Below are 12055 nucleotides of genomic sequence, written 5' to 3'. Positions count from 1 at the left end.
GAAAATCCTGCAGGCGCCTATGTGCAGAACCATAAAAAATTCCCATTTTCTGTAAAAGCTGCTAAAGTTGTTTTGTAGGAGATAAACGGTCCAATTTATGCATCCTTTGGTGAGGACTTAACATTGATATCTAGACTTCTTGTCTTGAACACTCCCTATTTAACGAAATTTATTTACGAGTTTATGAATAGTTGTGCAACTTGGAATTTTGTCACTGGAAAATCTGTCTTGAAATTTACTTTAATCTCCATATGATGTGTAGCACATATGTATCATACGAAAAAGTTCTTTTTAGAATTAAATATTTTAAGTAATCTGTTTTATCCATTGATGTTATACAGTAACACAACATAAAAAAAAACTGTGTAGTAGGACTCTAACTCAATGTCTTGATAGTAACATAACTACCGGTACATAGCTATTTTGTTCTAAAACATTTGCAGACAAGATAAGCCATTTATTCTATATTTGTGAACTTGGATATCAAACTAACTTAAATATGTTCTTTCTCAAAATATTCTTACAAGGCATTAATGTTATCTTTTCACAGATCAACTGCACTAGTCATTTTCCAACTGGCAGCCTTCAGATTGGTTTACACAAAGGAGTAGTAATAACACTGCACTCGAAAGTAACGAGAAATGATCAAGAACTGCACAATAATATGATGTCACTAAGAAGGTGTAGTTTTAACGAATTGATTAACATTGCAGTGACTCATTAGCCTTACCTTAATGTGTCTTAACACTAAAGAAGTATCTGTAGATAATACAGAGCATTCAGCTCGACTTCCGGTCAGGAATACGTGCATCAGACATACTTGTATGACCAGCATAGACCGAATTACCTCTCTCCTGTTTACTTGTTTAATTTTGGTTAATAATAATAACCACACAATTATATTTTTATTTCATAAGTACTAACTTGTCTTACAGCAGATATTCAATGTGATGTCCATCTGCATTCACACATTCCCAACATCTTTTGATGAAGTTGTTATTTGCACACTAAGTTATACAAGGTTTCTAAAAAAAAACGGCTTTTCCAAATACAACAAAATAAATACGATGCATAATGAGACAGAAAACAAAAATACAAGAATTGAAACATTATATATTGCCATTTGTGTAACAACTTCAGTCACATTCAAGTTTTGAAAATTATGTCCAGCAGGTGACAACCTTGACAATGTTCACACTCAGACAGCCTGCAATGAAGAACAATCATGACACGTTGTAACATTGAAATAGGGAAGGATTCGATTTCAACATGGATGTTATTCTTGAGTTCTTCAATGGTGTGTGGCCGACTTGCATCACTTTGCTTTTTAGGTGCCCCCACAGGAAATAATCACATGCAGTTAAGTCAGGGGATCTGGGAGGCCAATCAATGCCACCATTCCTGAAGATGACGCGGTTGTGGAAAATTTGGCGCACTTTTTGCATAGAAATTCTCGTTGAATGCGACGTAGACCCGTCTTGCTGGAACCAATATGGCCTCTGTGTAGGGAATCTAGCAAGTTCCTGTACAAAGAATGTGTTTACCATGTTGACATACCTGACAGATGTTACCAAGGTTGTTTGTCCCTGGTCTTCGAAAAAGTATTGGCTGATCTAAGGTGAAAATGTATCTCATCAGACATCCATAATGAATGGGCTAAAGCTCCGCACTGAAGTCCATTCTTTGTTGAAAATTGCTTACTTTTAACTGCTGGACAATCTGTATTTTGTATGGATGCAACTTTAAATCTTTACACAGGATTCTATGCCCACTAGCTCTTGATATCTGCACTGCTGAGGAAATTTGTGCCACAGAGTGTTTAGGACTTTGTGTAACAACATTTCACACTGTGTATTGTTTCCTGTGTTCGAATACTCCGAGGTCTTCCTGTAACACTTCCCATAGCTTTAAAATGTTGCACCCATAATTTGATTGCATGTTCTGATGGGACAGGACCATTTCTTCCGGTATTAAAATAACACCGATATTCCCTTCAAGCAGCAGCTATATTATCACCATTTTTATAAAAAGCTTCAACGGCTATTGCTTGTTGAGATCCGTTCCATTGATCCATGTTTCTGGCGTAATGTTAAACAGATGACGGTCAAACATTGTTTCTGCAAATGGCATAGTATTGTTAAACAAATAACAGTCAAAAATTGTTGGCAACATCAAAAAGAGATCAGCAAATTAAAAAAAAAAAAAAAAAAACCTTTTATTTTAGATACCTTGTATATACAGTGAGTCCCAGCAAATGTTCCTGGTGCTTAGGTTGGCCAACCAGCGGCAGTTGCATTGCGGAAAATGTTGTAATATGTTGGAACTTTTGTTATTATCATGAAGCATTCCATCTCCTGGACAAATTCCTTCTACATAAGAAACAACAATATTTGAAGGAAATAGAAACACAGCTCCCGTAGTGTTCACATCGTCTTCCTTAAAGCTCGTCTCCATTATTAAACATTTAACAACAACATGTTAAATGTTAAATTGTTTATCGTTAACATCCCAACATGTTGATTGAACATGTTAATGCTAATTTCATTTAACACTTTGTCCATACTGTTAAGCGTGTTAATCTTGAGTTTCTTTGCGTAGTCCACCATAAACAGTCTATGAGATTTTAATGTAGATAGTGTCTTATTTTCAAACCTTGGACAATGGACTCAGATGATGATTTGACTTTTGTAATTGCCTCTATTGCTGTTACAAGGCCTTGAAAAGGAAGAAAATGAGAATGTAGGTGCGGCAATATCTTAGTAAAAGAAGACATTCTAAACGAGCTTAAAGTTGAAGATCGATTTAGATTCAAAAACTTGCTGAGAATGTCAGAACACAATTTTAATATAGTGCTGCAAAAATACTTCCTGTTACATCAAAGAAAGACACAATTTAAGAGCAGCCATTTCATCTCAATTAAAAAAATTACAGTGCGAGTGATTGACTCTCATAGGACCTGCGACATGATAGATGTTAAAGGAGTGAGTAATATCGTATAATTTATTTTTCCGAAGTTTTATGAATGTTAACATACATCACCAAATACGACCATTACTGACGTCAACATAGCATTAACATTTAGTGTACGACAAGAGTTCAAAAACTCTCTATTGTATTCTCGAGAACAATTAAATAATAATTCCAGTTCTCTAAAACAGTCGGCCTTCTTTGTTTTGTCTCTGTATTCTTTTGCAGACACATCTCACAAACAAGGCTTTTCCATCAGTGCAATAATTTCATTCTAACATATTTTCTTTCGTCCAGTCCACTACTTCGAACAACTTACAGCCAACACCAAGGAGCAATGATAGTATAAAAATGATAAAGATATGCACCACAAAATCTAAGTTAGTTGTTGCTATGGAAACTGTACAAACTTTGCTGAACTGTACTGGCGCTGCACGAGCAAATTAATTGACTTGACATGTTTTCCATTGCTGCTGGAAAACACGCCAACATGTTAAAAGTGTTAACTTCAACATACTCAGTCAACATGTTAAGTCAATTGAGACTTGAAATGTCGATATACATTTTAAATTCAACATGTTATATTTAACATGTTTTTGTTAAATGTTTAATAGTGGAGACGAACCTTTACAGTGCCTTTCATAAGTTATTTTAGCAATTTCATGACATTGTGAGCTGCGATGGTACTTACACGTGCAACCGTGCAGTTGATAAAGCTCTTGAAATCGTGACAGCATGTGACCATTCAAGTGGCCCTTTTTCTGTTAATTGGACACAGAATGCTGGCAGCAAGCAGTGAATTTCCAATAAAAGAATTAATCATTGAATGGTCACACTTACCAGGTTTACATAAATTAACATGTATATATGTATGTATATATATGTGTGTATATATATATATATATATATATATACACATACACCATTACGAGCATAACTGGATGTCTGCCACCTTGTCAGGTACATGCTATATTCATTCATTCATTCATAGTTTTCTACTCAAGGGCAGGTCTTTCACTGCAAACCCAGCATTCTCCAGTCTTTCCTATTTTTCTGTCTTCTTCTGCCACGAATTTTCTCCCATTCATCATTCCTTCTAGTGCATCCTTCAGTAGGCAGTTTATTCTTAGCCAACCAATTCCTTTTTCTCTTCCTGATCAGTTTCAGCATTATTCTTTCTTCACCCACTCTTTCTTATTTTGTCTGTCCATTTCACACGCTCCATTCTTTTCCATATCCACATTTTAGTCTTTTCTCTTCATTTCATCGTAATGTCCATGTTTCTGCCTCATACAGTGCCACACTCCACACAAAGCACTTCACTAGTCCACTGGTCTCTTCCTTAGGTCCCCCCCCCCCTCTCTCAAGGTCTGCAGAAGATGCTCCTTTTTCTATTGAAAGCATCCTTTGCCATTGCTTTTCTCCTTTTGACTTCCTGGCAACAGCTCATGTTACTGCTTATAATACACCCCAAGTATTTGAAGCTATCCACTTGCTCTACTGCCTCATTTAGAATACGGACATTTACTTTCTTCATTTTTCTTCCGATAACCATGGTCTTCATCTTGTTTGCATTTATCTTCATCCCATACTACTCACAGCTGTCTTTCAGCTTCTGTAGCATATCCTTTAGTATCATCTCCTCTTCTGCTAACAACACCATACCGTCAGAAAATCTTGTGCACTTTACATGCCTTATGTCTCTTTATTAATTTGAGACGTATATTGCAGCTGATCATTTGTAATTAGTTTGGTTATTTGTAAAATATTTCTTTTGATATCTTGTAGTGTATGAGTATTTGTTTCATAGATCTTGTCTTAAAGATCTTTCCACAGCCGAAAATTACAGCTTACCAATTTTGAAACCAGATCTCAAAACAAGCACAGAGTGTCGGGTACTGTGTAGTTACATTGTTCTGATGAAAATACTCATCGAATTTTACATCTTTCAGTTCATCAAAGAGCAATGTAAGAATATTCTTAATATTAGATTCCTGTGTTGGCACCAATATCATTCACCAAGCCTTGTTTCTGTCATTCATTTTGTTAAAAAAAATTGTAGCTCCCTGTTTGTCGCATTTTTTTTTTTTGCTAATGTCTGAATTGTATTGTAAGTAATAGTAACTTTAGGGAACACTCATTCACCATTATAATAAATACATTACACCTGCCAAAAATGTGTATTTCCACAACATTCCACAACACACAGAATTGATTGAAATTGAGAACTCAGTTTTACAGTACAAAGTGTAACTGTTTGTAGACAAAAATAAGAGTATCCCACTTCTTTCGAAGACATGAACCATTCTGTTACTGCTAACTTTCGCAGTTTCTAATATTGCTGACAAGTAAGTAGGCATGGGGAAAAGTGTGACTGAAACATCTATTTTAAACTCTAAATTGTGATTTAAACATTTGACTGGGTTTTGGTTTATGAAATTCATTTTTTATTTCTTAATGTTTCAGTAAGATAAGTGGGTGAAATATTGAGGCAACTGCTGCTTCACTTACGTAATATTATAATTTAAAATGTGTGGGATGTGAGCCTTTTACTCAAAAGTGTCATAGTAAAAATTATAAGTAGGAATTGAATAAGTATAAAAAATAAGTACGCACTATACATATATAGGTTATATGTTTTAATATAGATCTAGTTACAATAGATGTAATGACAATGACATTCTGTCGTAGTATTCAATAAAATTAATTCTGAATGAAAATCATACACTATAAAATATTAACACCCACACATTACAGAGACGGAAGAAAGTACATTTGCCAAATTCACATAACCATCAAGTACTGAAATGATTGCGATGTTTCTTTCAACAGTTAATATAAAGCAAAATGTCACATTCTTAATACATTTTAGGTAGTGCTTGGCATTCTTTATCCAAAAAGAATTTAATATGCATTCTCTGACATAGAGTAGAATTGACAGAAGGCATAGTATGCTTATATAAAAATTGTGTAAGCCATTCGTATTTATTTCACTTGTATAAAAGCAGTAGTTTGAATTATAAAGTTTATTTATGGTGCTAATATTGTAGACAACATTTTAATGTTTGTAGTCTTACAAAATTACTTATATCTTGAATTTATCTTTATGTTGGAGTAATTTGTGATAGAATGTACGTAAGCATGAAAGAGTCCTCGTGCCTTAATGAGTTAAAATAGTGAGAGGTGAGACTTGTTCATATACCAAGACTTAGAAAGTAATGGCAGCAAACTCATTGCAAAATTACATGATCATTGGGTGGGTGTCACACCGAAAGTTATGAGCAACAATAATTATAAATTTAACATTTTGAATTGAAAAAAGAAGTACATTATCTCAGAATTGACATACTGGGATTTATTTTTTATATTATCACCATTCCATTTTCCCACTGTTCTGTAAATTTGAATATACCCTCAGCTACTTGAAACACATGCACAACTTCCTAAACTTCTCTGTATTCTCATATTGTTGGCCTGATCTCAAAAATTAAGAAAGATGCTAACCAAAGGGTTCCAGTTTAGAATTATCGGTAGGTAACTTCCCATTCCATTCTCATTATTTTTTTCCATTGTGTGACAAGTAAAATTGCAGCGAGTATTATTATGCTGCAGAATGATATATTTTCTAGAGAATTTACTGTATAATGCATATAGAGCTTCAATCAGAACACATCCCAAAAGACAGTGCCCATAACTTTGTAGTTAAAAAGACAGCTTTTGGCTTCTTTCTTAATGGTGAATTTTGGTGATGCCATTTCATATCCCTGATATTTCGTTTTAGTTTCCACATTGCGAAACCAGCTTTCGTAATTTGTCACAATGTTGAGCAGAAAATCTTCTTCATTTTAATATCTCTCAAACAATTATTTGTTTATTTTTATGTTGTTTATTTTATCATGAGACTCAGTGGGCACATATCTTCTGATATATGAGTTTTCAATCATCTCCTGGACTACATTCTGTCCTATTCCTAGCTTTATTACTGTTTGCTCATTGTTACATGTATTTTATTCTATATGATCTTATCAACTCTTTCTTGTTTTGTTCAGTTGAGACCTCAAGGACGACGACTACATACCTGATCTTGGATGTTTGTGCACTTTATCATAATGAGTGTAAGAACTTCTCACTTCAAATGCAGGTACACACCATTGTTAATACTCATTGTCAACAGAAGCTTTGTTTACATTAGTTCCAAAAAAAGTCCTAGTATTTTCCCACACGGTTGGGTGTAATGTTGTAGGACATTAAAAGCCGGATGAAATAGATAAACTTGGCTGCCATATGGAAAAACTGAAAAAATGTTAACACATGATGAAACAAGTCCCTGGTAAAATACAGAATACTTACAAACTTATTTACAAATGACTTTTAAAGAGCCTGCAGGTTCATTGCCGCCCTCACATAAGCCCACCAACGGTCCCTATCCTGTGCAAGATTAATCCAGTCTCTATCATCATATCCCACCTCCCTTAAATCCATTTTAATATTATCCTCCCATCTACATCTCGGCCTCTCCAAACGTCTTTTTCCCTCCGGTCTCCCAACTCTGGGTGCAGTTCTGGGTTCGCCCATATGTGCTACATGCCCTGCCCATCTCAAATGTCTGATAAAATACAGAATACTTAAAGAAATTAAAAAGAAAACTCAGCTTAAACATAAATGGTATGTCAGTTGTCGTCCTGGAAGGCCCATACTACTTCCACTAACAAGGAAATGTCAAACTGCACTGACCAGATTGAAAATGGGCCACAAAAAATCTATGAGAGTTATCAATGGAAGGAAAACCTTCCCTACATGCAGGAACTGTAATCAGTAGAGACGAGAATTCCATGCAAATACATGTTTTTATAGGAACATAGGACATAGCTCGAACTTAGTACTTATCCATTTCATTACTTTCCTGCTCCAAATATGTGTACTTTTCCCGTGCATATTTGCATGTTTTGGCCTTTTTGGGGGTAAAAACATGCATAATGCATATTTAAGCAATTTTTAGCTTAATCATGCATATAATATGCATTATATTCAGTTTAAATGCATGTTTAAATGGTTTTGAGTGGATAATTCAGTTTCTCGATGTTTATAACCCTCATTTTGGTTTCAGAAATTAGGATTGAAGAAGGAAAAGAAAAAAAAAACTAAATAACAGGAAAAGGTTCATTCAAGTTTGCACCCATAACTTCTTGCGATGTAGAGAGGTCATTTCCTGCCTACAAAAACATATTGACTGACAAGCACAGTAACCTAACAGAAACCAAATAGAAATGTTGTTAGTTGTTAACTGTGCAAAAAAAGTGAAGTGAAATAAGAAATTTGCAACAAAAATGAAATTTCATATTTTAATGTATTTTTCGCTTGATAGTGCATGTTTCATAGTTTGATAGTGCATGAATGCATGCATATTTTGGGATTTTATAGTGCATGAAATTCTCGTCTCTAGTAATCAGGAAGAAACCAGCCCTCTGCATATTTTCTATTACCTAAAGCTTACTAAAGAAGACTTACGTTCAACCTACTGAAAAGAGTCAACAAGAAGCAAATTTCATGGAGCTGAGCTACAGTAGCGTGATCTTCTGGGATAAGAAACAACACTTTGCGCATTAGTGTCTGCTGTGATATTAGACCATGACATTGGTAATGTCCAAGTATATGCCTTGCTTGCTTATGGCTTTTAAGGAATCCGGAGGTATTTACAATTTAAATTTTTAAATGTCTTGTACCATGTGAACCATATTCTGAGGAAGGCTCCAATGATAAGCCAACAGAAAGATATAATCAACAGAGTTTAGAATATCACTGTGACTCCATACAACTATAGATCATGATTCTACAGATGTGCCGAGTTATGAACCATCTATAAGAGTCTAGTGGCTGGTTAGACTGGATTAAACACAACGAAAGCATGATCATATTTCATAATAATGAATTCTATAGTTTTGATTTTAATAAGAAAATGTCTTGCAAGTAGCAGAAAAAAAATTACAAAAATTGCTACAATTGATCTGGCAACACCACATTTGATAAAGTATAAGATGTATCTATTTAGTAACACGAAGATGCGACAGGAGTGGTCACTACCTGCAAAAGAACACACATTCTTCTGTTGCTAAAGATTTGCACGTTAACACTGTATTGCTCATTACTTTCGGTATGAACCTGGTATTATAATTAATAATTGTAGTAGGTATATACTTTCTAAGTTGTAAAACCAAAGTTTAAGAACTAATTAAAATGAAATTGTATACAGAGCTCATATTCTTTTAAATATGATGGTTGTGAATAAAGTAACGAAAACATATCAAGAGAAATAGAAAGTAGTGAATTTACTTAAAAATAACCATTACATGCCTTCATTACAATATCTGACCATGTCCTTTACCTTTCGCCAAATGTGTGGGAGCCATTGGATGCCATCAGTAAAGCGGTTTTCTGGTGTATGAAGCATTAAAGAGTTCACAAGCAAACATTCTCATGGGGGCAGATAAAAAAGTTATTTTTTTTTCTTCCACCATGTTAGTAAACAAGTGCTTATACAAATTTTGACTACTCGAGAGCAATTACAAGGGCTGACTAGAAAGTAAGTTTGCCTGGGGCCGTTTACAGAAGGAAAACACGATTTATTGGAATAGATACAGCAATATTGTTGAGCTATTTTTCAACATATTCTCCACTGGAACTAAGACATTTGTCATACCAAGGGATCAACTAGAAGTCTGCCATCTGGGATCGGAACCAATGTGTGACAACTCTTTGCACCTCTCTGTTGATTCCATGGTATGACAAATGCCGCATTTCTAATGGGGAATATGTTGGAAAATAGCTCAACAATTGCTGTATCTTTTCCAATGAAATTGTGTTTTCTTTTTGTAAACGGCCGCACAGAAATTTATCTTTTACAGCTCTCATAATTGCGCCCAAGTGGCCAAAATTTGTACAAACATTTGTTTTGACACAATTTTTTTAATATATATTTGAGTAGTTTAATATCAAAGACTGACATCTGTCATCTCCATAGTTTTGATCTAGAGGCACTTTTTTGTTCCACAGTGTTCTTTGTAGTATTTTAACACAATTTATTTTTATAAATGTAGTGTTAGAGTTTGTATATAGTTTCACAATAACTGAAAAAAGCATGAAACAATGTATAAGAATCCACATCTAAATTTTATCTGATGGTCAGATGTCCGCCTTTGATATTAAGCTACTCATTTGATGTCAACATTTACATCCATATAATGTGGACCTCACAACTTTGTATCCGGTCCCACAATTACATTCATTGCAGATATACCTTTTTTTGTAGACACTGTTCTAATTTAGATTCATACCTCTTGCTTACATTCCCTTATTATTATAGCCTTCTCTTTCCCTTATACTGATTTACTGTTTACTATAATCTCTTACTTTTGTCTCCATCTAAATGATCAGTATTCCTACCTTTAAAACCTAACGACTTAATTTAGCGTTTTGACATTATAGTTGGGGGGGGGGGGGGTAATTAACTCTTTTATCTGCTCCCATAGAATGTTTGCTTGTCAGATCACTGTTCAGATATTACGAAACTGCACTCTGCTGAGGGGTTCTTTCATCTGGAGGGACAAGCTGTAATCACAAAGACTCATGTCCGGTAAATATGGAGAGTGTTCCAATATCTCCCACTGCTTTCTCTGCAATACCAGGCTTCCTCTCCTACATGACAACATGCTTTGTCATGCAACAGACACAGCAGAGTAATCTGCACAAAATGTGATCACTTGTGCATTTGCAGCCAGACGCAAGTGGCACTCGAGAAAGCATCAAAAGCAAGCTGTGTTGACAGTTTGCCCTTTGGACACAGCTTAATACCACTGTGAATGTTACCTTGATTCTGCTGGGTTCCTGGCAAAACATCTTTCACCCAGGCAGATCCTGAATGGTACCATTGACTGGATTGTCTCTTGGGTTTATTCTCATTATGTCCTTGCCCATGTTCCTCAGTGGCCACAATATGGCGCAGGAAGGCAGTCCCTTTAGTGTTGTATTGTTCCAGGTGAAGACTGGCCACTGTGTATCTGAGCCATTTTTGCATCTCTGTTAAGTGATGTGGAACCCATTGAGATGCAATTTTGTGCATACCCAGGTGGTTTTCGATGATGTGCAATGCTGTTTGGTGGTTGATCGCAACTTCTTGGGCAATTGTCATACAGTTCATCAGTGACCTATTGAAAGGAGGCGCAGCATAAACTCTTACCTTTTCATTTGAAATGAATGGACGACCTGTATGGGGACTGTCCTCTGTCCATTCTTGTCCCACGCCAGAATGCACTAACCCATCTTGTTACTGTCCATTGTGATAACACAGTGACCACAGGCTTTCCGAAGACCAGGATAACATTTTCTTGCATTTTGGCCATAAGCAACTTTGATCTTGATCCATAATCGTTGTTCTGGTGTCTTAAACATACTTTATGGCAGTGTACACTACAGTGTTCATAAGCATTCTTTTTCTACTGAGCTCAGTTGAACCACACTATTGAGTAATGACCACCTAATACCTCTATTGTTTTGAAGCGTGATTTGTGCTGAGTGATTTTTATTGTAGTTTTGCTATTACTTTACTCAGTATTATTACATTGCATTACATTGTTAATATGCAGTAGCAGAGGGAATGAACAATTTCATTATTTCTCTATAGTTTAAATTGGGTTGAGAATGTAAACAACAAATTGAAATATAATTTGATCATTACTTAGTATTGTTAATGAGATATTGCAGTATGTAAATCTATACAGTTTTAATTGTTCTTTAGTCAATTGTTCAACCATTGATATACAGTAAATTGATTATTTATTTATATACTTTTATATTATATACATTCATTCATCGAATAGCGAAGTTATTATTTATTTCTTTATTACAGACTCTAGTTTATCATTGACGAGGAGGTTATATGCTCTGTAATCTGTCCTTTTATCTTCTATAAAATCAAAGCACTCATACGCTATTTCTAATAACTAGGGGGTGGATGTTAATTTTCACATTAGGACAACGCCTGTTAATTAGAAAAACTTTCTATGTTAATATCAACGTAAAAAATTAATTTATT

The 12055-nt window shown here is 34.9% G+C and overlaps 1 protein-coding gene across 1 annotated transcript in view; it reads left to right on the top strand.

Annotated features, from left to right (window-relative positions):
- The window catches only part of LOC138697159 (transmembrane protein 107-like), a 28382-nt gene extending 19098 nt beyond the window's left edge, over nt 1-9284 (top strand). Inside the window, exon 7 of the mRNA XM_069822736.1 lies at nt 551-9284. The gene's annotated coding sequence lies outside the window, so the exon portion shown is untranslated. The remainder of the gene's footprint in view (nt 1-550) is intronic.
- Nucleotides 9285-12055: the final 2771 nt, after the last annotated feature.

This window comes from Periplaneta americana, chromosome 1 (genome assembly GCF_040183065.1).
Source record: "Periplaneta americana isolate PAMFEO1 chromosome 1, P.americana_PAMFEO1_priV1, whole genome shotgun sequence".
NCBI lineage: Eukaryota > Metazoa > Arthropoda > Insecta > Blattodea > Blattidae > Periplaneta > Periplaneta americana.
This window is presented reverse-complemented; position numbering and strand designations above follow the sequence as displayed.